General features: G+C 46.8%; 1 protein-coding gene across 1 annotated transcript in view; it reads right to left on the bottom strand.

The window, feature by feature from the left end:
- Nucleotides 1-26,822, bottom strand: part of PLXNA4 (plexin A4) — a 604,081-nt gene that overhangs the window by 425,730 nt on the left and 151,529 nt on the right. The window lies entirely within an intron of this gene.

Consider the following 26,822-nt stretch of genomic DNA (forward strand, 5'->3'; position numbering starts at 1 on the left):
ACTGCGGGAGGCAGTGGAAGACAGGAGTGCCTGGCGTGCTCTGGTCCATGGGGTCACAAAGAGTCATACACGACTAAATGACTAAACAACAACAAGTTCAATAATAATACTAACAAGAAGAAGAAGAACAATTTATACCCCACCCACCTGACTGGGTTGCCCCAGCCACTCTGGGCGGCTTCCAACAAATGTAAAAACACAAAAACTTCCCCATACAAGGCTGCCCTCAGATGGCTGGGGGGGGGGGTCACATAACTCCATACCCTCCAACATTTATCCGATGAAAATAGGGATGTCCTAAGGAAAAGTGGGACATTCAGGGATCAAATCAGAAACCGGGGCGGCTTCTATAAATCCAGGACTGTCCCTGGAAAATAGGAACACTTGGAGGGTCTGCAATTTCTCCATGCCATAACTTCCCAGGAATACACGGGGCCATCATCTGCATGAGCCATTTCTCATAGCTGCAGATATGCTGCTCAGTAAAAGCCACAATAGGAGCACATCGACATACCTGTGCCCACAACGGGGAATGCTGCATATTCTGAAACCAGAAGCAATGTGAAGAATTCTGAGCGGTAGACACAGGTTCAAGCACCCCACCAGCACCACCCAGCGCCTTTGTTTTGAGCTGCTGTAATGTCCTTGGTTATCCTTGTGTTTTGATGCTCTCTTGAACTGCAGGAGACAATAGTATCTTTGCCAACACAGCACACACTCCAGGGGAGAGAGGAGCGGAAAGAAAGAAAGAAAGAAAGAAAGAAAGAAAGAAAGAAAGAAAGAGAAGTAATCTCACCATCCAGAAGCCACTTACAACACATCACTGGGCGTTTTAATTCCGGCAATCTTCCATGAAAGGTAACGCCGTTATTAGGGTTTCCACCACGCAGGCCAGTGTCTTTTTAATATAATAAGATCTTCCTCGGAGGAGATTATACGGTGCCGATAACTATCTGAAGACACATTGAGCTTTAGCAGATGGATTAATTTCTGTTTACATTATGATGTGAGCGGCCCGAGAGGGGTGCCTCCTTCTTAGCTTTAATACCTAAAAAGCTTGCCATGTTTTATTCCCGCAGCGGCAACCGCTGGGGAGGAATAAGCTTCCGAAGGTTTCTGAGGAGGGGGCTCTCTGCAGGGGTGCAGCAGATCATAGAGCGCAGCTCCAAACAAGAACCGAAATGTCTTGTAAGAGCTGCTGAGCAGCTGTCACCTTCTCACAGCAGAGGTGGGTCGTGTCAGGGCTCAAAGCCCGTAACAGCGGGACTCAAACCCAGGGAAGTGGGGCGTTGGCGGAGGGCGGAAGGAAATCCAGGAGACATCCAGCCTAGGGCCTGCCATGGATGGCTGGTTCACGCATCCATGCTCTTAACTAACTGTGGTGTGGCTTCCGCTTCTGAACAAGCCTTCGCAGATTGAACATGCAAGGCAAGAACTGAGACGCAAGTGTCTGTAACAACATTTGCTCGCCTTCATCTCTTGCTACCAATGCAGAATTACTGCTAGGCCCATCGTTAGAGAGGCAACTGTCACGTACGCAAGAATGTGACCTAACCACAAGACTGGTGAGGGGAGAGACTCCATCAGGCAAGGCCTCTTTCCACCTGCCTTGCCCCACCCTCTAGTCTCTTCTCAATTTGTATTGTATTACTGGCATTTTATGCATCTTAAAAAGAAAGAGACATCACCTTGCCAACAAAGGTCCGTATAGTTAAAGCCATGGTTTTCCCAGTAGTGATGTATGGAAGTGAGAGCTGGACCATAAAGAAGGCTGATCGCCGAAGAATTTATGCTTTTGAATTCTGCTGCTGGAGGAGACTCTTGAGAGTCCTATGGACTGCAAGAGGATCAAACCGATCCATTCTGAAGGAAATCAACCCTGAGTGCTCATTGGAAAGACAGATCGTGAAGCTGAGGCTCCAAGACTTTGGCCACCTCATGAGAAAAAAAGACTCCCTGGAAAAGACCCTGATGTTGGGAAAGATGGAGGGCACAAGGAGAAGGGGACGACAGAGGACGAGATGGCTGGACAGTGTTCTCGAAGCTACCAGCATGAGTTTGACCAAACTGCGGGAGGCAGTGGAAGACAGGAGTGCCTGGCGTGCTCTGGTCCATGCGGTCACGAAGAGTCGGACATGACTAAATGACTAAACAACAACAAACTGGCTGAAGGTTGAAGGGAGAAACAGCTTCATATAAGGTACAAGGAGGGTTGTGACACATACAACGAAAATGGGTTGAGTAAACATTATTTCATTGACTGTGGTTGGATGAGAGATGAAATGATGGGCAGCAGTAGATGGTTGGGTAGAGGCTGAACAGCTGAAATGACATATATTTGCCTATATTGCATGTGTCCTGATGACAATGCTCTTGCAGACGCTTTGGACTCTGTCCTGTAATGCATTACTGAATAAAGTCTGGTGGATCAAGAATTTGGTTTGAGCTTCTGCACTTAAACCCTCAAGAGGAATTCCTCCCCTCGCTCTGTGTGCCCTGGCCTCTGCCATTATTATCCAGCTCATCCAGCCCACTTCAAAGCTCTTTCTCTCCACTCTCAGTGTTCCTGGTGAACTTTATCTATGCCCTCACAATTATTGGCAGATGAGAAAGGTGCCAGGTTCAGTCCCTTTAAGAACCTCCCTCTTGAATTGTTCTCTCCCTCCCTCTCAAAAAGGTGAGCCAAGAAGCTGAAATTGAACCCAGAGAATATTGAAAGTGACCTGCCCAAGGCCACATGATGGGCCCATGGGAAATGTGGTGTTTAAGTCTAGGTCCCTTGGACCTATATATCCAGCCACTGTGCCACATAGTCCCTCTGGTTTTAAAGGGACTAATAGCCATGGGGTCTGATCAGGATCTACCAAGTGACCCCTTTAATTGGAATTTTCAGCCAAAGAGGCTCGTTATCTCATGTTCGTTCTGGAAATGAATGCAGAAAAGGGGAAACAATGCATCACTTTCAATTAAGGCTGTCAAGTGATTAAAACCGTTTTAGTCCATTAATGAAGCGGCTGGTAATTGATGAATTGATCAATTCATCAACATTTTTTTTTTTAAAAAAAGAAAATCATGACTACAGAATTTTAATGCACTTCCAGAGGGTCTGTTCAATAGACCCCTGTACACCAAGGAGCCCATTGGCTCTTCCAAACAGAAACACACCTTTTAACCTCTGTTAAAGCTTTCAAATCATGGCGGGGACATCTGGAAAAGAAGGACACACACAAGGAGAGTCAGGTAAACCTTCCATGCCAAAATGAAATCTTTGTCTCAAAGGAAGCAGGGCATATCACGACAATTCAGAGCTCAGCTGTCACCTATTTGGAAAACCTGCGTCAATTAATCATGTGAGTTTTACTTGATTAATCAATCAATTGATGGATTAAATCTGCCTAAATAGGGGGGGGGTATTCCAAAAGAAGAGAAGCCCTATTCCACTGACGCACACATCTGTCAAAGCAAGGATCATCTTATTTATTTGTTTGTTATTTAATTTAAAAAATTATAAACTGCACTTTCATGCTGGTTGGCAAAGAATCTCAGGTCTGAAAGTCCTGTCTGAATACTACGGTTTTTTAGAAAGTGTCAGGCCTCTAGTGGCAAGGAGTTCCACAGGGCAATCAAGGCTCTGCCCTATGTAAAAGGCCAGCCAGACCTCAGAGCCATGTGGAACCACATGGGAAGGAAGGTCTGTTTTAAAAAGAAAAAGCTGAGGGTGGTGGCAAGTGCCTGTGTTGCAAACAATTTGTTTTTAATCTTCTGCCCAGTTGATTGGGGGCAACATTTTACTAGGTCAAAATGATTTAAATCTGATTAACCGCTTAATTAGCTAAACGTTTGCAGCTCTGTTACTGCTGGTTAATTCAGCCTTGTAAATAACCTAGTCACCAGGGGTGAATTAATTCTTAATTCTTTTGTTTTATTATTGGTTTTAAAAACAAGCATAATTTTTAAAAATCTTGAAAAAGATTATTTTAAAAAACTTTTCCTTTAAAGACTTTTTTAGGACAATTTTTTAGGTCAGTGAGGCTGAGAGACTTCAGAGAAGTGTGACTAGCCCAAGGTCACCCAGCAGCTGCACGTGGAGGAGCTCCAAACTAAGAAGTCCCAAACCTGGCAACTTTTCTTCATAGTAGAATCGTTCCATCCCCTTGATTGTTTTCGCTGCCCTTTTCTGAACCTGAAGTACTGTAGATAGGTACTGGCGAGTCTTCCAGCTGTGACTCGCTGGGCTTCGACCCATGTGAATAATGGCTTCATTTATTGCAAATTCTCTATTCATTTTGCTTCAATTAAGTGACCGGACAAAATCAATCACCCCCTCTTCTGCGAACACTAAATATTCCAAAGCGAAATATTCATCATGCCCCAAAGCTGGCAACCTCTCTCTCTCTCTCTCTCTCTCTCTCTCTCTCTCTCTCTCGGCATCTGAACAAAAGACAAAGTGCAGAAGCTATGTTCAAAAGTGGCTGGAGGGGAGAAAGATGAGTGTTTGAGGCTCAAAGGGAGAGTGGCAGATATGATCAAACAATTCTTCCTGGGAGAGGGAAGAGTTATCACCTTCTACAGGGGGGAGAGAGAGAGAGAGAGAGAGAGTGTATTTTCAGTTTAACACAGATCTAGCCTCCAGCCTAATTATGTATCAGAAATCAATATGCACTTGAAAGGGAAATCCTACAACTTTCATGGTTGAAATATAGGATGGGTTACTTCTGAGGCTGTGTGTATGCCATGGTAATACAGGAGTACAGAAAAGCTGCAAAATTTATCACTGAGTGCAGACTACAGCTTCCTGAGAATCTTAGGGACCCCAAGTTTCTAGACCTCATGGTTGCAAAGATATGCTTCAAAGGGTGTGGGCCACACCTGGTGAAATCACAGAAGGCACAGCGGAGGCTAAGATCTGAGATGTGAGACTTCAGTGCTCCGTTCAATTACTTGCCGCTCCGCGTGACTACCCCAAGGAAAATGAATTATGCAAAAGGGTCAACGTTGCAGGATAAACTGTGCAGAACGTGTTTCACTTTCCACAACTCATAAAAGTCACAGAAAGCAGCTTTTTGAAAACAACAAAAACAGAGGATGCAAACTTAGGCGTGAGAGAGAAACTTGATTCAACTCCCACTTAAAGAAGAAGAGAAGAGTTTGGATTTGATATCCCGCTTTATCACTACCCAAAGGAGTCTCAAAGCGGCTAACAATCTCCTTTTCCCTTCCTCCCCCACAACAAACACTCTGTGAGGTGAGTGGGGCTGAGAGACTTCAGAGAAGGGTGACTGGCCCAAGGTCACCCAGCAGCTGCATGTGGAGGAGCAGGGAAACGAACCCGGTTCCCCAGATTACGAGTCCACCGCTCTTAACCACTACACCACACTGGCTCTAAAGGCTAACCTACCTAACACACACTTTCAAAAACTAAATAAATATATAAACCAAGCATGCAGCCATCCTTCAAAAGTCACACCTCTCTGAATTTTGCTGAGCAGTTCTCCACACAAATAATGCATACAAAATGCACATGCAAGTGTGCCTATAAATGCATATAAGTGAAAATAGCATGCAAATAGTGTGTTATACAGCTACCTCTATTTTTACTGAAAAAATTATTGATTTGTTCTTTTTGTAGTTCACTTTGAGGTTTGTTTTTGTACAATCAAGCAGTATATAAATTTCATGAAATAGGTAATATTATATTTGGGGAAACTGCTTTGCAAAAATGTGTAAATTAAGCCAAAATCGCATGGGGGGGGGGGAATGTGCATATTGGGTGAAATTCATACAAAAGTGCTGGCAGGTTTTCCTTTTTACTGTTTCATTCTCTTTGCAAACGCATTGAGGTTTTTTAGCGGAGGTTTTTTACAATCAAGTGGTGCATAAATTTTATGCAATGAATAAAGCAAACAAATGACCAGTTCTGATTGGCTGTAGGGGTTATGACATTATCCTATTCACCATATAAACATTGGTTGGCACACCCACACATTGAAGAAGAAAATGAAGAAAGAGTGGGGGGAATGGGGCGGAAGCAGCAGTACCCATTTAAAGTAAAAAGCTGAACATTTTCACCCAGTAAGAATTGCTATTTTGAACCTCAGAATCGAAAGTGAATATTTATTTACTTTTAAATAAACATGCATCACGTCGGTCTGCTTGTTTTTGCAAAAGTGCTTTACAATCTTTCTTTTGCTTTCCGCATAGCAAGCTGTTGTTGGCATAGCAATATGAATCCATCTATACGTTTAGCTCATCCGTGAATGAAAGAGAAACAAAGGCGTCAATGGGATTCAGGGACAGGGCAGAGACTTCTATTAATTCTGTTTTGCTTCCTTGAACTGCCCAGAAGCCACACAGCCTGGCAATGTGCCCCAGTCTTTCTATCGGACCCGAACAACCACACGCTCCTCTTCTTGCGCTGCCGGCCAGACACTCCCCCCTCCCTCCCCTTCCTTGGGAAAGTGGGGGAAAGAGCCACCGCTTATACCGCTTCCTAAATTATTAAATGCCACAAACTTGGGCCAGACATGAATATTTCATCGGCAGTTTAGATGCCTGATCAGAGATGCCGGCTGCAGAGGCAGCCAGGAAATGAAAAATCTCCTGCAGTGATGAGGACGTGTCTTGCCAGGATCCTTTCCACACCCTGGGTGCCCTCACCCACCACCACCCTGAATAAAAACTGGGGTTTCACTGATGTCTCTGATGTAACCGCTGCCTTGCTTTGCTCCTGAACTACACAGACCAATCACCACCGCCACCATTTCCGCAGCACTTTTGATATGACAACCCTCTAAGGCAGCGCTTCTCAACCTGTGGGTCCCCAGATGTTGTTGGACTACAACTCCCATCATCCCTGAGCTATGGCCTTGCTGGCTAGGGGTGATGGGAGTTGTAGTTCAACAACATCTGGGGACCCACAGGTTGAGAAAGGCTGCTCTAAGGTGTGGCAGCAAGTGTTTTGCCCCACACTTGGACTGGACGGTTGAACTGGAGTTTGCAGCACCCAGCCACTGCACTAGGTACAGGGAATGACCTGGTTCTTCCAGAGAGTAGGGTTCAAGTGCCAAGAAAGGAGATTCTGACTAAACATCAGGAAGAACTTTCTGATGGTAAGAGGAACGGACTCCCTCAGAAGGTGGTGGTCTCACCTTCCTCTGCGATTTTTAAAGCCATCTGTCACAGATGCTTTAGCTGTGATTCCTGCAAACGTCTGGGATTCTAGGACTCCTATCAGCACCAGTCAGAATAACCAGTCATCAGGGATGGTCTGACTTGTAGTCATAGAATCATAGAGTTGGAAGAGAGTCATCTAGCCCAACCCTCTGCAATGCAGGAATATTTTGCCCAACGTGGGGCTTGAATCTGCAACCCTGAGATAATGAGTCCCATGCTCCCTACCAACTGAGCTAGTACAGCAGCATCCAACAGCCCACAGGTCCCCCATACTAAAATAGCTCCCTCTCTGGCCCTTTTGGAAGTCTAGGTAAAGGGACCCCTGACCGTTAGGTCCAGTCGCGGACGACTCTGGAGTTTCGGCGCTCATCTCGCTTTACTGGCCAAGGGAGCCGGCGCACAGCTGCCAGCATGTGGCCAGCATGACTAAGCCGCTTCTGGCGAACCAGAGCAGCACACAGAAATGCCGTTTACCTTCCCGCCGGAGTGGTACCTATTTATCTACTTGCACTTTTGATGTGCTTTCAAACTGCTAGCTTGGCAAGAGCAGGGACAGAGCAACGGGAGCTCACCCCGCCGTGGGGAATCGAACTGCCGACCTTCTGATCGGCAAGCCCTAGGCTCTGTGGTTTAGACCACAGCGCCACCCGCGTCCCTACTTTGGAAGTCTAGCTAATAGCAATTAGTAAAAATTGCCAGCCTGGAACGCCATGCAAGATCTTGCCTAATCCAGTTCCCTCATGTATCCAGTGTGCATATGGGTCACTGGTGAACAGTGTTACAGGTGCAGGGAGGCTCCATACAATCAAGGGGGGAGTGCTAACTGGCAATGCTTCACTCATATTAAATTGGAGGGGGGCATTGAAATCAGGGCATTGGGGTCATCACCCAAACTGCCACAATAGTCCTGCGTATTTGATTGAGCAAACGCCATTCATTTTTCAAACGGCCTCTGCTGCAAGCATCAATCTAGTCTAAATGTTGCTATCTTATTGCTTGAGCTGCGTCCGAGTCCAAATTATGCATCGTGCTTAAAAATAAACTCCAACTGCAGAAGGAAAAAACAAAACCCCTCTCTCTTTCTCTCAACTCTAGCAAAAAGCTTATCCAAATGAGAGGGCAGAAACCGATTCCTTGGATTCCCTCTGGTGTCAGGGCAAGGTCATCCCCTCCTGCAGGAGTCAGCAAATTCCTCGCCATCTCCATTCCCACGGCAAGAGATTAACAATCTGCTTCTAGTCTTTTATGGGGTTCCTGCGCTTTCATTTCCACCCTCCGCAGCCAGTTATGCGGTTCCTCGCCGATTGTTATTGGCGTTTTTCAATTATTTTTTGCGACACTCTCTGAAATACATTTGTATATGAAAGGCATTCAATATGGCTCCGTTCCACTTCACCCGACATTGCCATCCTCGCGTTACTGGCAGGGTGTTCCTTTGGAATGGAGCACCCAGGGAAAAAACGGGGAAGGCAAACACTCTTCTCTCCTCCCAAGCTTCTGTTGTACTGCTGCATTACAGGGTAATATGGCAAGGCGACGCAGAAGAAGGATTGGAGCCCCACACCAACAGTGCAATGCTGTTTACTCAAAAGTTAAGTCCCAGGGGGTGTTTGCATGGGATTGCAGTGCAAACAGATGTCGGCTTTTGCTGAATCATCACCATCATTTTACTATTTGTACCCCACCTACCTGAGTGGATAGCCCCATCCACTCTAGGCGGCTTCCAACAAATATAGCAATATAACTCAGGTGGTTAGGAAGGCCCAACCGAGACTCCATTTTCTCAGGGTCTTGCGAAAGAACAACGTTAAACAACAATTGATGATCTCCTTCTACCGGTCCACAATAGAAAGTGTCCTCTCATATTGTATCACAGTGTGGTACGTTGGCTTGACAGCCATGGACAGAAAGTCTTTACAGAGGGTGGTGAACACAGCACATGATATCAGGGGCTGTCCCCTGAGTCCGCTAGATGACATCGCAAGGGATCTTTGCCTTCGGAGAGCGAGAAAAATTCTCAGGGACGATTCACACCCTGGCCAGCACCTCTTTAATCTTCTACCCTCAGGCAGGAGATATAGAAGTATAATCAGCCGTACCAACAGGCTAAAAAACAGTTTCTATCCGTGGGCTGTTAGGCTGCTGAACAGAAAATAATATAGTGCAACTGACTTTCGGGGTTGGTGTGTTGTGCGACAAGCACACAGAGTGCAATGAGATTGAGTGTTTGTGGAGAGGGGGAGGGAGGCTCAGTTAATTTCATTGTACACAGGTTGTACATTGACAATAAATGTGGTATTATTATTATTAAAGCATAACAAAACAACAAACATCAAAAACTTCCTTATACAGGGCTTCCTTCTGAGGTCTTCTAAAAGTTGTATACTTATTTATCTCATTGACATCTGATGGTAGGGTGTTCCACAGGGTAGGTGCCACTACCAAGAAGGACCTGAAGTTGTCGTGCTCTGTGGAAACTCTGCAGCTTGAATAACTTACACAAACGCTGCATACATTTGCATAGATTTCTTCTTTTCCTTGGGTCGGCAGGAATTGGAACAGAGAAAAGTAGGCCCTGCTTCACTTGGTGAGCGCATTTTTAAATTTAGTATACCTAATCCCCTAAATTAACTAAGAAATCCTCCCCAAAAAAAGCTCTACAACTTTGACCTGAAACACACACACCCCCCCTGCAAAAAAGGGTTAGATCACTGTCAGATTTTAATCGTGTGAGTAGATTGCAGTCTCTAGGAAGTTGGACGTCCCTGCTATATAGCAATCAAGACAGAGAAGCATCAAAAAGAGCACAGAAGAAGAAGAAAGAGTGGGACGCGAGATGTTGTAGAGAGGCTTTGTTTGAAAAGATGTCCACCTACACAGACTTGGATCAAAGAGTTTTCTAATTAGAAGGGCATGAGAGTATCTAGTAATAAGATCTATCAGCGTGTTCCCTGCCTGCACAAGGGAGGGTTATCACTTGAGTACGCAAAGTAGCAAAGGGATAAAGCAGAGTTGAAAACATGAATCAATTAATTGATGTTATTCAAATCATTGACGTGTCAATAAGCTTTGAAAATGATTTCCACTACATTTCCAACCATTCAAATGAGACTTTGGAATGCTGGAGATCGTCAAGTTGCAGCAAACAAAATACGCAAGCCCTCGGTTGAATGCATCAGGTTGTTCCCGCCGCGGATAATGTACAGAAAACAAATCCGCAGTAAACCCCCCGAACCTGCTCTGCTACACTTCTATCTTTTAACTGGCAGATTCCTTCATTAACCTTTGTCAGTCTCTGCTTAGCGTGGTTCCCTCAGCCTCCTCACTCCCCAAGAAAATGAAGGTTTGTTTTTCCCCCATTTAAACACAGTGCGACTGAAACACTAGGCGGAACACTGAAGCAGGCGGAAAGCAAAGCAATGCATGGCTTTTAAGCAAACAGTACAGAGATCTTGTCAGCACCTGGTGCAGTATTGCAGGGCGGTGTGGATCCACACTGCTGGCGGGGAATGCCTATTGTTGAATGCCCCTCCATGCAAACAAAAAACCATGCCTGAAAGTAAACAGGAGAGAAAGCTCCTAACCCAGATCACTTCTAGTTGTCTTTGTTTTTTTCAATTTGCAAGGTCTTTCTGTTAAACCTATCTCCCCACCCGAAGGCTGCTGTACCCCCCACTCAGATCTCTACCATCTCATTCCCAACTCATTTCAATGCATGCTTAGACAACGATGTTTGAAATCTTCTCTCAAACAATTCAGCTAGTCTGAACAACTTTGCTCGGATGTTTTGCTACAGTCCGAACCTCCACGTTCACCTTGAATTTCACTTTGGGCAAACCATCTTTGCAACAGGAGAACATGAAACACACACCGCCTCCTGGGGAATTTCACTAGTCTTAGGCTGCTTACACACTATACCTTTAAAGTAGGGATGTGGGTGGCTTTGTGGTCTAAACCTCTTGGGCTTGCTGATCAGAAGGTTGGCAGTTCGAATCCGCAGAACGGGGTGAGTTCCCGTCGCTCTGTCCCAGCTCCTGGCTACCTAGCAGTTCAAAAGCACACCAGTGCAAGTAGATAAATAGGTACCGCTGTGGCAGGAAGGTAAATGGCATTTCCATGCGCTCTGGCTTCCATCATGGTGTCCCATTGCACCAGAAGCAGTTTAGTCATGCTGGCCACATGACCTGTAAAGCTGTCTGTGGACAAACGCTGGCTCCTTCGGCCTGAAAGCGAGATGAGCACTGCAACCCCATCGTCGCCTTTGACTGGACTTAACCATCCAGGGGTCCTTTGCCTTTATCTTATACTTTTAAAGTGCATGCAAAGTGCATTCTTTTCCCCAAAGAATTCTGGGCACTGTGGTTTACCGTTCACAGAGTTACAATTCCCAGCACCACTTAACACACGGCAATGCCCAGAATTATTTCAGGGAGAGAATGGGCTTCGAATTCGCTTTCAATGCATAGTGTGTGCTCAGCCTTACCGCATAGCATTATACTGTCATGACAAACTATCTGGCATTCCCTGCAGCAAATGTGCGAAGTGTGGAAGTAATAGATGTGTGGGTGTACATATTGTGCACACCTGTGTGCGTGCACCTGAGGCTCCTGGCCCAATCAGGTTTCCCATGTGCATGCACCTGCATATGCTGCTCTCCTGCTTTGTGTGTTTGTTGTGGGAAACAGCAGCATCACAGCTGTGCCTTCCGCAGCAACCAATTAGTAAGATCTGCCCACAGTGGAGCTCTTGGCTTTCTCCAGGATACTGCAGAAACTGCAACCTCCAAATCAGCCTCAGATCTTCACTTTAGGCGAAGTTCAGTGGCTACTGTCATAAGCACCTAAAAAGAGCCTGCTGGACCCAACTAGGCCAGTAACCTGCTGTCCCAGCAGCCAGCCAGATGCCTGCAGGAAACCCTCAAGCAGGGCCTGAGCACAAGCGCCCTCTCCCCTCCTGTGGTGCATGCTCTAGTTATCTCCCGCTTGGACTACTGCAACACGCTCTACGTGGGGCTACCTTTGAAGGTGACCCGGAAACTGTTAGGATATTTCCGTTCCACCTTAAAAGGGAGCAGGCTTTGTGAGTCAGAGTCTGCGCATGTCCTGTTCACAGGATGTTTATGTTTGCTATTGCTTTCGTCTCTCTGTGCTGGAGACACTGACGCAGGCAGCCATGTCTTTCTTTGTTCTGATCAACGCTTATTAAAACTTGTAAATAATGCTCTCCTGAGTGCGACTTTTGGCTGTGCATTATCTGCTGATAGAGAGTGTGCATTTGCTCAAGATGTTGGGCTATTTCTGGAGCTCATGTCACTAATCGCTGATACTGCGTGCCTACGGGAGGTCGATGGATCGTCCGGCAGACGGCTTGGGGCCATGATGGACTTTGTCTCCCTGGCAGTATCCCAACAACAGGTTATGGGCCCAGATTCACAGCACTTACAGGAGAGTAAGACTGCGACAGACTGCTGAAAGGTATGTGGAGGAAAAGCGAAAGTATCCCAACAGAAACTACAACTAATCCAGAATGCGGCAGCTAGACCACATAACACCAGTCCTGAAAGACCTACATTGGCTCCCAGTACGTTTCCGAGCACAATTCAAAGTGTTGGTGTTGACCTTTAAAGCCCTAAACGGCTTCGTCCCACTATACCTGAAGGAGCGTCTCCCCTCCCATTGTTCAGCCCGGACACTGAGGTCCAGCACCGAGGGCCTTCTGGCAGTTCCCTCACTGTGAGAAGCCAAGTTACAGAGAACCAGGCAGAGGGCCTTCTCGGTAGTGGCACCCAGCCTGTGGAACGCCCTCCCATCAGATGTTAAAGAGATAAACAACTACCTGACATTTAGAAGTCATCTGAAGGCAAGTTTTTAATGTGTGACATTTTAATTTATTTTTAATTTTTGTTGGAAACCACCCAGAGTGCCTGGGGAGACCCAGCCAGATGGGCGGGGTACAAATAAAAAAATATTATTATTATTATTATTATTATTATTATTATTATTATTATTATTATTATTATTTCCAGCAACTAAGATTTCAGAAGCATTACTGCCTCCTGCCATGAAGACAGAGCATGGCCATCGTGGCTAGTGGTCATTGATCGCCTTCTTCTCCATGCCTGTCAGAAGGCATGACGAACAAACCTAGAGAGACCCTTTGTTTTTCTCCTGACACAAGGGAGATGCCATGGTAACAAGAGCTGCAAAAGCAAGGCTGAATGAAAGCTCCCACACTGGAGCCCCAGATGTCTACCTACCGACAATCTGAAGGTGGAGATGGATGCCCCTTCTAGGTGAAGTTCTCACCTCGTTTCCAAGCGAGGCCGAGAAGAGGAGAATGGGTGCTTTAATGCTTTTATGTATGGCGTTCATGCCCCATTCTTCTTCCGAAGAGATCAGAGCAGCTCACATATGACTCCCAGATGGTCTCGCATCCAGGAAGCGTACAGGGCCAAGCCGGCTTAGGTTCAGCAACAGAACTGTGTGCCAAACGGCGCATTACATGCAAGCGGCATAATAGGAACTCAATGACAGCCGTGAGTAGATGATTCAAAAGCGGGTGACTGGGTGTGGAGAAAGCAGAGGGGAGAGGAGTGTTTAGCCCTGTCTCTGTGAGCTGGTTCTCTGCTCGAAATCACCCCAAAGGCCTCTGTCCCCCACCCCAGTCCCACAGTGGGGTTCCAAACGCTTGCCTGCCTTCCCCTCCAGGCAAAAGAGTTGCCAGAGTATTTCGCCTAATGGGGTTCAAGGGGGAAACTGGCAGAAGCTCAGAGGAATTTTGAGGGAAGCTGGAAGGGTTTCTAAAAGAGCTGCAAACTTCCTCGAGGATGCTTCATGATGCACCCTTAAAGATAAAGGTAAAGGGACCCCTGACCATTAGGTCCGGTTGTGGCCAACTCTGGGGTTGCGGCACTCATCTTGCTTTATTGGCCAAGGGAGCTGGCGTACAGCTTCCAGGTCATGTGGCCAGCATGACTAAGCCGCTTCTGGCGAACCAGAGCAGTGCACAGAAACGCCGTTTACCTTCCCGCCAGAGCGGTACCTATTTATCTACTTGCACTTTGACGTGCTTTTGAACTGCTAGGTTGGCAGGAGCAGGGACCGAGCAATGGGAGCTCACCCCGTCACGGGGATTTGAACCACCGACCTTCTGATCAGCAAGCCCTAGGCTCTGTGATTTAACCCACAGCACCACCCACCCTATGATGCATCCTTACCAACTGCTAATTGAATATTTAGCGTTACGCTTTGGCTTCTAACTGGAAATTCCTACGGATGGGATATAGCTCAGTGGTATATATCTGGAGCAAAATCAACATTTTGGAATAATAGGGAGGTGCTGGGACTCAGTGAAAGAGCATCTGCTTTGCACGCATGTATATTTGCCCTTTCCTGGGTCCTGCACCCCACTTTTAACAAAATGTGTTTGCAATACATTTCTGGCTGTGCATTTTTGGTGGTTTCTTTTAACGGTGTTTGTGTGTTTACAACTTCTTCTTTCCCCACCTCTTGATAGCTAATTAGGTAGATTTCTCATGCAGTAATTTAAAATCTGCTAATTACCCCCTCGTCTAAATATGAAAGAGGAGAAATTCTCTCATTTATTAGTCAGGCACTAGTGCGGAAGAAATCTTAAAAGGTCAAGAAGCTGCCAGTTGTGAAGCAACCCTAGGAATTAACTCTGCGACAGGATCTTAAATCAATTTTCTCTCTCGATCCAAACTAACTACTGCATAGGAGCTCTCGCACCAACTTTGAGCAGACTTCAGAAATGCCTGCGGCCAGTTTCCAAAGAATATTCTCAGGCAGGGAAATACAAAACACACTCAAACTTCTTTGTATCTGAAAATTCTCTGTTGCTATCAGAACTTGACAGAACTGAAGCACTGCATTCCAAAAAGGCAAAGATTAGCCCCTGGGTGAGATTGCAGACCAATGTCAGGCGTAACACAAGGGTAAGAAGCTGAGTCCTTTACACACACACACACACACACACACACACACACACACACACACACGATACATGTGTTGTGCAATATAACACATTCAAGGATGGTCCCTGAATTCTTCTCCTCTCCTTCTCTGACCCAGTGCCTGGCACGGGACCAGCAGAAGTGTGGGACGACCCCTAAATCACACAAGAAGAGGAAAATAGGTGCAAACTGATGTGTCGGCTAGGGGTTTTCCTCTCCGCGCAGAATTCAGAGTTAAAACTGAGTTCAGGGAAGAGTCTTGGCGCACATTAAGCTCCGGGAATCTTTAATGAGCACTGAGGGAGTCCAGGTCTCCAGCAATATTATTCCTTTCGTTGCCGGAAAAGTGTCTCCTCCCTGTGCCACGCTTGGGCTGTTAACAGGCACAGAGGAAAACCTGCTGACACTGTTGCTTTCCTCCGAAGTTCCTCAGGCGTTCCTTGGGAAACCCCTGCCCAAGCTGGCTGCCACTGCTTAGCTGGTGAAATGCAATGCAAAGCGATTGCAGCACACGGCATCACAGCAGCTGCGTGGAAGTGTTCTGACCCCTAAACGAAGGGGCAAAGCCATGAAGCAGCTGCTTCCTAGAACTGAGGTTTGTGTGTGCCGTGGAATAAATCCCACCTACCATAAGTGACGTTGGCTTGTGTCTGCGGCCAGTGACTCACTACCAAGGGACTCTGGTGCTGTGTGGCTGATTTGCACCATTCCCAATGCCTATGACATGTCTAGATTGGGATTCAAGGCTAAGGTCCACCATAGCACTCAGGGCCAGATCTTGGCTGTCTTTTTGACTTTAGAACTGCTTTGCTAATGGCGGCCAGAGAGGCTGAGATGCCCCCATGCAGATCACGCATGCTGCAAAAAATAAATAAATCCTGGATTATTGGAGGTCATGTCAGTGACAGTGATTGGTGGGGCAAGAACTTAGGAACACACAGATGCCTTCCTCTACAAAATTGTGCAGCGGGGGGGGGGGGCTCACTATGGCAAATTGAACTTTGGAATAGGATAATGTTGTGTTAGAGCCCAGTGAGATTTGAGAAACCCTATCCAGCTTTTTCCCAAGGAAAGGCCCTGGGGCAGCAGAAGGGTCAATGACAGACATGGAAAATGACTGGCTCCCACTGCCATATAATGTTTTGGTTTTCTTTTCTAAAAAAATTTGGCAGTGCAGGAAGCCAGCTGCTCCTTCTTTGGCCCAGTATACCTGAAGGAGCGTCTCCAACCCCATCGTTCTGCCCGGATGATGAGGTCCAGCGCCAAGGGCCTTCTGGCAGTTCCCTCACTGAGAGGAGCAAAGCTACAGGGAACCAGGCAGAGGGCCTTCTCGGTAGTGGCGCCCGCCCTGTGGAACGCCCTCCCACCAGATGTCAAAGAGATAAACAACTATCTGACATTTAAAGACATGTTCAGGGAAGTTTGTAATGTGTGACATTTTAATGTATTTTTAATCTTTGTTGGAAGCCACCCAGAGTGTCTGGGCAAACCCAGCCAGATGGGCGGGGTACAAATAATAAATTATTATTATTATTATTATTATTCCTTCCACCTCACCCTGCTTAAGTGTCCTTCAGAGCAAGGCATTCTCCGCTAGGTGGCTTGCACCAACACATATAGAAATTCTTTTTAAAAGTTTAAAGTAATTTACACTGTGAGCAGGGAATACGAGCAACTGGGGACTATGGTGGCATCGGAGAGGAGGAAGAGGGATGGTTCAGGAGACACAGAAATAGAACCATCAAACTGTAGAGTTTAAAGGGACCTTGAGGGTCATCTAGTCTAACCCCCTTCAATACAGGAATCAAGCGATCTGTGAAGCAACAGACCATGGGCCGGCAAGCAACAGAATGTGGGGCCTGGAGGTGCAAAGCCCCACGACATCCACCACGTTTTATTTCACGATAGAACCAGCCCTGGTCATGACTCCACATGACTGTATATAGCCTGAGCTATCTTAAATATCCACAGCAGTGAGAAGAGGAGAGATGACCACTGGGAGGAGCCAAGAAAGAAGAAACGCCCTGGTGCACCTGCGCCAGCACAACTGGACACCACCCTCTGCCCCAGCTGCAACAAAACATGTCTCCCCCTTATTAGTCTCTACAGCCACAGCAGACGCTGCAACCTTCCAGTGGTTTGACTTCATCCCCAAAGGTACGTTCCCTCATGGTCTCCTGAGGCATACGGATACCAGAAACAATCTTAAACTAAGCTAGGAGCAACACAGGAATGGGAAACCCTTTGTTGCTTAGGGCCCTCGTATTTACGGGACCACCTCTCCTAGTATGCCCCACAGAGGACCTTAAGGTCCATGAATAATCATAGTTTAGAGGTCCCGGGCCCTAAGGAAGTCAGATTATCTTCCACCAGGGCCAGGGCCTTCTCAGTGATGGCTCCGACCTGGTGGAATGCTCTGTCCCATGAGACCAGGGCCCTACAGGATTTAACTTCCTTCCGCAGGGCCTGTAAGACAGAGCTATTCCGCCTGGCTTTCAATTTGAACTTAGCCTGATCTTTTATTCCCCATCCTTCCCTCCCCTATTTTATAAAGATTATCCACTCGGGAACACAAATCCAAAAATCTGAGATAGGAAATGGATGGCACATCCATCACAAGCCCTGAGGTAGGTTTTGGGGCCCTTTGGGTAACTGGAGGAAGGAGAAGAGGTGGTGCCAGGACTTTCATTTGTACCCCTGAAAAGCTCTTGACCTCTTGAGGAACAGCTAAGGGAGCTGGGCATGTTTAGCCTGGAGAAGAGGAGGTTAAGGGGTGATATGATAGCCATGTTCAAATATATAAAAGGATGTCACATAGAGGAGGGAGAAAGGTTGTTTTCTGCTGCTCCAGAGAAGCGGACACGGAGCAATGGATCCAAACTACAAGAAAGAAGATTCCACCTAAACATTAGGAAGAACTTCCTGACAGTAAGAGCTGTTTGACAGTGGAATTTGCTGCCAGGGAGTGTGGTGGAGTCTCCTACTTTGGAGGTCTTTAAGCAGAGGCTTGACAACCATATGTCAGGAGTGCTCTGATGGTGTTTCCTGCTTGGCAGGGGGTTGGACTCGATGGCCCTTGTGGTCTCTTCCAACTCTAGGATTCTATGATTCTTTCTGAGTGAACAGGAGAGCAACTGCCTGTCTCTTGATGGGACCACCAGCAAATGTCTGGTTCCCTCTGACATCTCAGGCTTCATAGGTACCTCTTCGCCCCTCTGGCTGCCCAGGAACAAAGCTGCTCTGAGGCCGCTGAGGAGCAGGGCAGCCTAGGCAGAGGAGCGCTGAGATGATGCTGACTCCTTCAGAGCTTCACCTGTTGCCAAGGCAACGCACTTCAGAAGTGTGGGAGAGCACTGGGCCTGAGCGAAAAAACGTTAAATTAAAAGCACATTAAGGGCTGTTAAACTGAAGCAACTGCTCATGTGGAGAGGGCCCTAAAATGCCTCCTTAGGTCCTTAGCAGGGCAGGATACTAATAAAGAAATAAATTTCCAGGAAAGGTGGAGGGCGAGAGTTGTGGGTGATTTGGAGCAACAGGCCAGAGCAAAAGTAAAATTCTACCGCAGTTCAGAATCTGAAGAATTCTTGAAATTGATGTATTCTTTTTAGAAGAAGAAGAAGTTGTTGAAGTTTTATTGCTGGATTTGAGTGTATTTATTTTGACTAAATATTCAGTGGTAATAAATAGCACATTTTAGGTTCATATACAACACAGTAGACATCTTTGTGAACATTGAGCACAGATTTGTTTTTTTAAAATATACTTTCTAAACCAGATCAGAATTGCTGGCAGATCCCAAGATTTGTACAACAAAATCCACATTTTATAATTACTATTCCAAATGTATTGTATTGGCAAATTGAATAGGCATAAATATCCCACCCACACAGACACATAAATTTGGCTCATTTTCTACAGACGAGTGCTGTGCTGAATCCCTGCCCTCAGATTTCTAGATAATTTCCCGACCCCTGTGTGAAAGCCAATGGCTTTCCCCCTCCTCTTTCTACTATGCTTGGCAAACTCTCTTATACTTTAATTTTGAGATGAGATGGTCAAGTGTTGGGGGGGGGGCAAGTGTCTTCTCCCTTCGGACAATCACTTGGTGGTCAAAAGTCTTCCCCTTTCCCTCAAATCCCATGACATCGTTCCCTCTGCTTTCCCAAGGCTTATGAGAAAAGGTTCAGGGGATAGATATGTTTAGAAAAGGAGACTGAGAGGTGATATGATAGCCATCTTCAAATATCTGAATGGCTGTCACATGGAAGATGGAGCACAGGGTCATCTTACCCATAGAGGCTAGTGGCGCAGGACGCCAAGTTCTGGAGAGTGCCAGGGAAGAGGTGGAGGCTGGACGCGGCACCTCCCAGCGACAGCTTGCCGCCCTCGCCCACGTCCGCCATGCCATGCCAAATGTGATGGCCTCAGACTCGGGCTTGGACTCGGAGCTGCCTCAGGCGGCAGCTGAACCTAGTCTGGGGCCTGATTCTGAAGAGCCCCAGTCCGCACAGGTTCCCCTGCAACAAGCACCAGCTGGGCCCAGTCAGGGGCCTGAGCCTGCCCTGGCTCCAGATACAGAGATTACCTCATTGCCTTCAGCTGGGCCATCACTTACAGCTGCTCCACTACCAGTTGGGTCAGGGGAGGCTGAGGTGGCCTCTGAGTCTAGTAATCCACTGACATCTCCCAAGCTGCAGAGACTGATGTCTGAGAGAAGGTGAAACCTGAGTACTCACAGGAGGAGTGCTTGCCTTCGGGCGAGACAGGGAGGTGAGTCACCGGGGGATCAGGACCAGTCGTTGCCCCATCAGAGATAAAAGGCTACAAGACCCCGCCCCAGGTTGCGGGAGCAACGTTGCTGTTTGCCAGAACCTGCCTGTGAACCTGTGCCTGACCTTGCCTGGTTTCCTGCCTCGTGTCCTGCCTGCCTGACTTCTCGCGGAACCCTTGGATTTGGGACCGGACCTGGACCACGGTGCTTGGGTTATCCCCCGGGCCCCGCACACCAAAGCAGCGCCGTGCCCGGAGTCTCCATCTGCCATGGCCACCATGGCATGAAGCAGCCAGCTGAGCTGGGAGGCGCCACATCCAGCCTCCGCCTCTTCCCCACCGGCAGCGCCGGCCTCCCTAAAAAACTCTGAGAAACGGGTTGGAAGGTGCCGGAAGGAGCTTTGCACCATGGCACCGGATATGCTTAAGATGGCTCTAATGGAGCAAGCTTGTTTTCTGCCGCTCCAGAGGGCAGGACTTGGAGCAATGGATTTGAACAACAAGAAGAAGATTCCAACTATACATCAGGAGGAACTTTCTGACAGAAAGAGCTGTTCAACACCTGGAAAGGTGGAAGACTCCTTTGTTGAAGAGAGCTTGTATGGACATATGTCATGGGTTCTTTCATTGTGATTCCTGCATTGCAGGTGTTAAGACCACATGACCCTTGGGGTCTCCTCTATAGATCAGGCATGGCCAAACTCGGCCCTCCAGCTGTTTTGGGACTACAACTCCCATCATCCCTAGCTAACAGGACTAGTGGTTAGGGATGATGGGAACTGTAGTCCCCAAACAGCTAGAGAGCCAAGTTTGGCCATGCCTGCTATAGATAATATAACCATGCATTATGGATCTCTAATGTTGTTGCCACTTGGTTCTTTATTTTGCTGCATTGTAAAATATTTTGATTACTCAATATAGTCTTTTAAGCAATGCATATCCTTTTAAACTGTGGGGGGAGGGTTGCTATTGTTATTGTTTGTTACTGCAGTATATATTTTTATGCTTTTATATTGTAAGCTGCTTTGTGATCCTCGGATGGAGGGTGCCGTAGAAATTTAATAAATAATAATAATTTAAAACTGGAAGAAAGTACAAAATAATTCAGAAAGCTCAGCCCTGGAGGCCAGATTCCATGGACCCAAAGCGCACACCAGTGCTTTCAAGGCTTCTGTATGCAGCCCTGAATCCTTTTGCCTACTTGTTGGTCTTAAGAGAGTCAGCGGCGCAAAAGGTCACAGGTCGCAGTTTGCACATTTGCGAGTGAAAGTGAAGAAGGGATCGAAGAGCAAAACGACACACGGAGGGCGTTCGATTCAGAGCAGCTTGTTTCGGTTGTATTCTTTCCCATTAAAAGCTGTGCCCAGCATGTAATTCAAACCTCCTTCATTAGTGTCTGTGACCAATTCATCACATTTCCAGAAGTAGCAGTCAGCGCTAATAGAATGGGCAGCACAGGCCAAAAAGAAGAGAAGGGAGGGGTTTCTTTCTGGCTAGACACCCAGTTCAGTGCCAGGTCCTTTGATGAACTGGCCCGACAAACTAAAATGAAGGGAGTCACATTCCTTTATTTCCCTTTTAAATTGTGTTCTACATCGCAGGCTGGCAAAACAATACAAAAAAGAGAAAATGAATGAATGAAAATATAGAGTCCATTAAGCTACTTAGAACCTTGAAGGCTGCCAATTTTCTGCCAGTCGTGATGTATTTTTTCCCCCTAGTCCGGGAAAGAAAAAGGAGAGCAAAGGGGGGGGGGGGTTGAGAGAGGGCACAACACTAACAGCAGAAGAAAAACAACCATGCAAAAGGCTCTGCAAGAACCACAGTTGCTGTGAGTATATTCCCCAGCAACAAGTCCTTGACGTGCGTTTTGCCCAGGGTGGTGGGGAGAGAGAGGGAGGGAGGGAGGGAGGGAGAGTTTTGTGCAAAATGTATCACAATAGTGAATGAAAACAAACAGGGAAGCTTTGAGGGAGAAAGGTGATTGCAGAGAGATGGGAAGAGGGGAGAGGTCGCCATCTGACACGCAACAAACTGATCGACGCAAGCGATGCTTTTTACGAGGAAGGAAAAGCAGAGAAATCTATTACCGGTTATTTGTTTTGTTTTGTTAACTGGTCTCTTTCAATGGTGATATACACATAGCTGTCAATTTTCAGATTTGAAAATAAGGGATCAGCAGCCTCGAAAATAAGGGATCAACAGCATAGCTGTCAACTTTCAGATTTGAAAATAAGGGATCAGCAGCCTCACCTGTCCCAGAGAGAGTCTACGGGATATCTAACAATCCGGGATAGCAGCGGGAATCAGCGGGAAACGGCACTGGAATAAGGGAATTTCCCGCAAAAAAGGGAAGGTTGACAGCTATGGATATACATAGTTATCTTTTTCTTAAGTCTGCTTTTGTTTTCTTATGCTATCAGTGCCTACTAACCATGGTGGCTCTTGTTCTACCTGGAAGCCACCAGCACTTATTATTATTATTATTATTATTAACCACACTCCTGGCACAAAACAGCCTTCATGAATTGAAGGGTGGATATTCGCTAGCAGGGAGTTCCACAGTCATGTTGCCACTACCGAAAAAGCCCTGCCTCTCATGCAACGACCTCTCCCGCCCCCGAAATATATCATGAGCAGATGGAACAGAAAGCACAGTCTTTGTGGCTGGTTTTCTGCATTCTTTGGGAAGCTAATATATTTAATTGAATTTCATTAATTAACAAATCTGACGCCTCCTCCTCCTCCTCTCTTTCTCTCTCTCTCTCTCCTACCCCATCCCACCCCAGGTCTGAACTAGGACCTACAGGAAGGTATATCATACTACAAAAAGTAATTATCTCCCATGTGGCACTATGCATGTTGTTCAGAACCCGCGTTTAAATGTGCAGATTGAATGATAGCCAGCGATGCTTGGAAATTAAAAATGAACTGCATTACACAATGACTCATAATCTTGTAGCAGCACAGAGTTTTACACATATGGCTGAGGGCGATAGCCAATTTTCTTGGCAAACATGACACAAGTCACATCCAAACTATGAGACAGCACCACTACGGTGCTTATACAGCTTCCTTTTGTGTTGGGTGTTGGGAGGGCCTTGCCTCTAGTCCAGTGTGCGCCAAACATATTGAACTCTGGTTCCCTAGCTAAGCTTATGCTGTCCTCTGGATCGCTGCAACCAAGCATTGTTTGTGTGTTCTATGAATGAATGTGCAAATAATCTAGTATGCAGTTGTATCATAACAGATGGTTGTTAGAATCATAGAATCATAGAGTTGGAAGAGACCACAAGGGCCATCGAGTCCAACCCCCTGCCAAGCAGGAAACACCATCAGAGCACTCCTGACATATGGTTGTCAAGCCTCTGCTTAAAGACCTCCAAAGATTGTGATCATCCACGGTTGACCATAAGTAATAATTTGTATTATTTATTCCCCCGCCACTCTGGGCCCTCTCCTTACTGCATGTCTAGAAGCCAACTGGACTAGTGGTTGAATCTTACTTCAACACTGGCAATGAGACAGAATCCTCAACTCCACAGACAGGCTGGCTCTGTCGTCCAACAGAGAGGAATAGAAGAAATAGCCAAGAGGCTGCTGTTGCTGCCCTCCCTCAGAATCTGCCACCCGAAGTGGTGGCCTCACTTTGCCGAATGATAGGGCTGGGACAGCCTCTGTGGGGAGATGTGTGCTATTTCTATTTAAACTACAGCGGTCGTTCCTACGTTTTGTTTCTGCACGCGTAAATTTGGCCTAGGTTTGCAAATGAGTCTTCTTTTTTGGCGATGGCTAAGCGGCCATCCAACATGCTGTCAACTTTTCCCTTTTCTTGTGAGGAATCCTATTCGGAATAAGGGAATTTCCCTTTTAAAAAGGGAAACGTTGACAGCTATGATTGGTTGTAAACTGCTTTGGGTTGCCTTGGGCAACTTGCAAATTTAATAAATAAATAATAGTAACACTCAACGTGCAACTGAACAACAATTACCTTGCATGGGGCAGGGAGAGCTGAGCTGTTGTCTTTCCCCAGTCATGCACACATGACAGATTGGTAATAAGCACTGAAGGAGTCATCTAAGGCAGTGTTCCCCAACCTTGGGCCTCCAGCTGTTTTTGGACTACAACTCCCATCATCCCTCGCTAGCAAGACCAGTGGTCAAGGATGATGGGAATTGTAGTCCAAAAACAGCTGGAGGCCCAAGGCTGGGGAACACTGATCTAAGGGAAACAGCCCTTTGGCCCACATAGCAAAGCCCTCTGTCCCCCAGAGCCATGGAGACAATGGGCATCTTTACATCTTCCCTGTTGGATGAGACCTCCTGGCACAACACCCACGGCCAACCTGTGGCACAGCATTGTCAACGGTGGGTGCCAGCAAGAGAAGCTCATGCCAGCAGTAATTAAAAAAAACAAACTCCCGTGCCTTCTGGGTGCCTATCGTGATGTAATATCCACAGAACAGGACTCTGCGGCATGATTGGAACGTTTCCTGCCTTAGCACGGGAGTGCCTTTGCATTTCTGTTTTAACACCTCAGGCACGCATTAATACATTAGCCTTGAGACGCTTGCTTCGCATGAAACAAAATTACCGCTGTCAAGTTTCATGGGCAACCTGGAGGAGGAGCAGCTACACAGGAACTGCCAGGCGGAAAGAAAGCGTCTGCCTGTCTGTTTGGATCGCTAGAGATGGGAATTCTAGATGTATACCTCTGAGCAAAGGCCTGGTGCATGGGCGAAGTTATTTTCATATCCACCTAGTTCCAAATCTATACTCTGGTAATTCAGGGTATGTAATGCAGATCTACAAAACTACTGTAATTCGGACTAGAGCTGTCCTGGACCAGATGAAAGGCCCAAGAGGAAATCACACCAGGAAATTGTGTGAGATCACAGCAACCAACATGGCCCGCTGTACTCTTGGTCTCGAGAAAAGCCGGGATGCCCTGTGTTGTTTTTTTCTGGTACACTTGTGGGGTATGTTACTGAGATCTCTGAAAAGCTCCAAACAGTTCCTGGAACACAGACTGAAATCCACTACAAGCATAGATGGTTTTACCTGTAGCTTGACAAAAACAGAGAGTGCAATGGGAGGTAGCAAAAGGACAGTGCGGGGGCTAGAACCAACCTGAATGGGCCTCCATAAAATTGATCTAGATCACAAAAATGTGTGAGGCCAACTGCTTTGAACTGGCCTTTCCCTGTTTGTTCTGTAAAAATGAATAGTTCCCACTTTCCCTGCAAGCTGGAATGGTCTGGACAGATGGGCCGCAGGTAGCCTGGGTATGATTTTATCACTCCTCACCCCGTTGATGATGCCGCATGCATTGCAAACTGGCAAGGATAGAATTTGTATCCAGGAGGAAGCCGAGAACAGCCTGGTTCAGAGGCCAGTCAGCTTGGACATGCCAGAGGCAGCAATTAAAACTGAACAAGAGAGGCAGGGAAGAGAGGCTTGGAAAGAGAAAATAAAATAAAGGACTGCAGCGCAGGGGGAAAACAGCAGCAGCAGAGAGGAAGAGGTTTGGAAGAGCGTTTTAATTTTGCCATCTATTCCAGTCTCGTCTACTTTTTTATCTGTAGGGCTGGAGGGAGAGAAGCATTTTGAAGGCACGAATGAGGAGGCACGGCTCATTACATATGAGGCCCTCTCCAGACCTTTCCAAAGAACTCACAAGGTTTGGGGTAGGGGGGAGAGAGAGAGAGAGAGAGAAGGAGAGGGACTGGCGGAGAGAGAGAGAGACAGACAGACAGACAGACAGACAGACAGACAGACAGACAGACATAGGTGCCAACTCCCTGGGGCCCTGGGTGCCTGAGCACCTACAAAATTCCCCATGAAGGGGCCGGTCACCCACAAATTTACGTCATAGGGAATGTTGCCTCCAACACTACATGACCCAATGTGGTGCAGTGGTTAGGGTGTTAGACTAGGACCTGGGAGACCAGGGTTCGAATCCCCACTCAGCCAATTCTTCACTTGGCCATAAACCTCACTGAGTGAACTTGGGCCAGTCACCGCTCCTCAGCCTAAGCTACCTCGCATGCTTTTTGTGGAAATTAAATGAGGAAGAGGAGAATCATGCACACTGCCTTGAGCTCCTTTGAGAAAACGGTGGGATTTAAATGTGATGAATGAATGAGTGTTGTCTCCTCCCAGGGCACACCATTTCCAGTTCTCTTCAAAACTATGGTTGGGGTGGGAGAGAAGTTCAACTCAGTTCACATTTAAGGTGAACCTGCCTAATTCGCACCTTCCAGAAGTGCAAACCGAAACAGAGCCATCATTTGAAATCCACGCTTCCATGAATTTTGCAATGCCGTTCTCCAGCCAGGTTGCATGTGCAAAAAATGCACACATATATATATATTCGAGTTAACCATGCATAGCAATGCATATGCCGGTGAAAGTAACATGCAAAATACCTCATGTTAGGAGAAATTCACCCTAAAATGCTGGCAAATTTTTTATGGTGAGTTTTAGAAGGGAAAAATTGCAAGTCGATGTGGAAATGCAGACAGTGGGACTTAAGAACAGAAAAACGAGAAAAGGAGAGAAACCAAAATGGAAAGATTTGCCTGCCCATGTCTGAACCATGGGTGAGGAGCGTGTCCCTTCTAAGGCTTATATGGAAAGAGCACTGCCGGAGCTCCCCCACTGTAGACCAGGGTACTTCACAGGGTGCAAAGCTTGCAGGATGCAACTGGATGAATCATCTCTGCCTGCTGCTGAGCTTTTGCATTCATGTTTTTTGCAATATCAGCTCTGGATGGCAATTATAGAGGGGGATCAGCTGTGAAAAGGTATGCAGATTTGGAAGAAGCAAGGCTGGAACAGGAGTTGGGCAAAGGCCCTGCCGAAGGGGAACAATGTTAGCCTGCAATGGAAATCATCACACTGAGAAA

This window comes from Podarcis vaucheri (assembly GCF_965113315.1).
Source record: "Podarcis vaucheri genome assembly, chromosome: 10".
Classification (NCBI taxonomy): Eukaryota; Metazoa; Chordata; class Lepidosauria; order Squamata; family Lacertidae; genus Podarcis; species Podarcis vaucheri.